Genomic DNA, 3,418 nt, shown 5'->3' on the forward strand with positions numbered 1-3,418 from the left:
ACAGGTACAATCCTCGTACACATAAATAAGTAATTGCTACAAGGCCATATCAATCACGAAGTTGTACATTTTCTATACTTGGAGGTAGGTAACTACCAACATGCTATAACATATGATCCAATATAAATCTTATACACACAAATAAATAATAATTATAGTTCTCATACACACATTGGTATAATTGTCTTTATGTTCTAATGTACTTTACAAATATGTAATTACTACAATTCCTGTGCACATAGATAGATATTGTCTTCGGTTTGCATGCATCTAAAAGGTACCACAACGTTTAAAAGATCACTTTGAAGTTTGCACAATAATAGGACAAGTAAAAAATCAATGCATAAAACAATGAAATGCGTTTCAAGTCTTCGAATCTCGCTCCGACTGTAACTAAAAAGACAGATATAGGTAAATAAATGAAAGCAAAAACACGAAAAATAAGATAAAGTTTTGTGCGAATTAAAAACATACAACACCTTTGTCAAAATTCAAAAAAAATATAATGCAGGTACTGTTCAAGTTATTTACAAACGAAAAATGGGTACCAAATACAAAAAGTGTACAAATGCAACACATGAAAATACAGACTACACTGATGCCTCAAAACAACACCTCTCTTTGACAACACAGCTCCCAAGCACTCCGCTACCTTGACCACTACCTATGTTCAACTAAAAAAAAGAAGAAAAAATGGGTAAGTATAAAAATACTCCGTAAGCGACCTACTTGTAGACTCTCATTGCATCTCTTTCCTAGTAAGTTTGTACGAGCTTTTCTCTAAATCAATGAAGCTCGGGCATACCACATAGCTATCTGAGCTTTTTTCTAGGTCTTGAAGTTCCAAGAATATCAATTACAAGTCAATTACGTGTGGTCTCAAGTCTCCCTTCATGATCGGTTTCACAATGTTAGTCTTGACTCAGTCCCACACGCAATAGAATCTTTCATATTTAGTTATCTACTTGTGTAGTCCTAAGTCCCTCTCCAAGACCGGTTTATAGAATCTTGGGATCCATCTTGACCTGTTCCTACACGTAATAGAGACAACCACGTTTATGTCTGTAGTCCCAAGTCTCTTCCAAGATTGGTTTACGGAAATGCGATGTTAGCCTTGTTCCGTTTCTACACGCAATAGAAACATTTGCCTTAAATAGCTACATGTATAGTCCCAAGTCACTCCTCACAACCAGTTTACGAAACTACAGTATCAGCCTTGACCAATTTTTACACATAATAGTAGAGTTAGCTACCCATGTGATCCCAAGTTCGTCCTCAAGACCAATATGTAGAATCGTAACATCAACCTTGATCCATCCCCACACACAAGTGTAACTTAAATCATCTCAAAGGATTCCCCTTACACAATTCTTACTACCAATAAGATTGTTAAGATTCCTAAGTCTTCCTTGCCGTGGAGGTTTACTAGGTTCTTAGGTCATGTAGGCGGTTCAAATCTTGTCTCTCATTTATAGGACGTTCGAGACTAACACCTCAAGGTTATTCCAACATCTGGGTTCTCTAAGATATATACCTACAATTGCTGCTCACGATCCCGTGGTGCTCGATCTACTGGAAACGTACTTATCTTAGTCAACTCAAAACAACTTTAGCTCTAACACCCTAAACTTAACTTGGTTCCTACATGCTTTACTAGGGAGACATTCCTATTGTTCACCTAAAGCATGAAGAACATGTTCTAATCGTTCGTTCACCTAAAGCATGAAAAACATGCTCGGGTCAAATCGAATGTAGAGTGGTCCAGATGCAGGCGAACGGATCGGGTTGGTCGCCCGCGAATGGCGCATGCCAATCGTTCGTTGACATGCATCTTTTGTTAGGTCAGTTGCACAACACCGTCGAGAGTCTAACACGTGTCCCTCAACTTGTGTGATGCGTTCCTTTGCTCGTTCTATGACACATGTCTTCCTCTGGTTTGTCTCCCTGGCCTACGTTCATACGCTTCCAGGTTCAGATTAGTTTCACGTTACCTTTCTAACTTCTTTGAATTTTCACTCCCAAATTCGATTCATTTTTAATTCATCTCCACAAAGATAATTTTCTTGTAATTTGTAATCAACTATAGGCAAAGTAATTCAAAGTTGATAGAAACTACATTCTTACCGTTTCTTGACGAATGCCAAAACTCCTGGTGTGGTTCAATTCGAGCTTTCTTCATTGAAAATGTGTGAAATTCTTTGAACAATATCATATTGAAATTTCAGAACTTAATTCTTCCTGAATCTCCTAGGTCTGAAGAACATCGAAACTAAAAACTCAAAAACTTACCTTGGGTTCTTGCTCAATTTTATGATGGTTTAGGACGATCGAAGAGTCTAGAATAATTCTCCTTGGGTGTCTGAGTAACTTCTGTGAAGGAACCTTGCCCGAAATCGTACTTTCAATGCTGGTTAGAGAAGTTTTTCAGTTTCTTTCTCTTTTATTTATTTATTTATTTTTTTACTAACCCCTAATTAAACCACTTTTAGATATATGTTTAGGGATGAAAGTAGAAATGACCAAAATACCCCTAAGAGTTGACTTTGACCATTTTTCCCAAATTTAACACTATTTTCTTTTATATTTGTGATTTTCTCTCTACACTATCTTTAAATTCGGCTCCTAAGCCCCTTAATAAAATCCAAAATCTTGACTTTGAAGAAAAAATGAGAAATTAATTTCGGTCGGGACCCTAGTGATAGTTATAATACATATCTAACTTTGAAAACGTTGAAAATAAGAGTTAACAACAAGAGAGTTTCTTATCTTGAGTTAAGTCATAGGTTAACATTGCCCCAAATCCTCTCTACTAGGAAATTACTTGAAGAGGCATGATTAAGATTTCTTGTGGGAGAGTGAATGGATTAAGATAAACGTGATTGAATCACATGTGCAAGATTTTCACCTTTTGCTAGTAATCACTTCACTCGAGACTTATTTTTATTTTACTTATTAAATTTAAATTTTACAACAAATACGAATAAAACCCACATATCTATCCTCAAATAATCTTTTTTTCATCCATGTTCTACTCTTCAATCAAGTTAGTGGGAATTGAACTTGAATAACCGTCAGCTAAACTAACTGTATAAAGAGAATCGATGTCTTCTATCTAGTAAGCAACAAGTAGAAGTCGACCACCCCACACTACATCGATCCATTTGCAAACTTCCTTAAATAGAGAAGATAAGTGAAAACCCTCTTATTTTGAATTAGATAATAGAACTCTTCGTCCACGACTCCATGCCATATATTACATAGCATATAGCGTACTTATTTTATAATCATTTTGTTTTTTAATTTTTGTAAAAGGGGTTTTTTTTTTCTCAATTTTTTCTCCTTTTCTCTCTTCTTATATATATTTTTCTCTCTCTCTCTACAATGTTTATTTTATTTACTTCATTTCTCTCTCTTCTTA

General features: G+C 35.5%; 1 long non-coding RNA gene across 1 annotated transcript; it reads right to left on the bottom strand.

Annotated features, from left to right (window-relative positions):
* Positions 1–487: 487 nt before the first annotated feature.
* On the bottom strand, positions 488–2,518 carry LOC111448671. The gene is made up of 2 exons (XR_002711469.1): positions 2,125–2,518; positions 488–674 (listed from the first exon to the last, which is right to left on the bottom strand). It is a non-coding gene; the product is annotated as an uncharacterized LOC111448671 (long non-coding RNA).
* Positions 2,519–3,418: the final 900 nt, after the last annotated feature.

The sequence above is a fragment of the Cucurbita moschata genome, unplaced genomic scaffold (assembly GCF_002738365.1).
Source record: "Cucurbita moschata cultivar Rifu unplaced genomic scaffold, Cmos_1.0 Cmo_Scf00001, whole genome shotgun sequence".
NCBI classification, from domain to species: domain Eukaryota; kingdom Viridiplantae; phylum Streptophyta; class Magnoliopsida; order Cucurbitales; family Cucurbitaceae; genus Cucurbita; species Cucurbita moschata.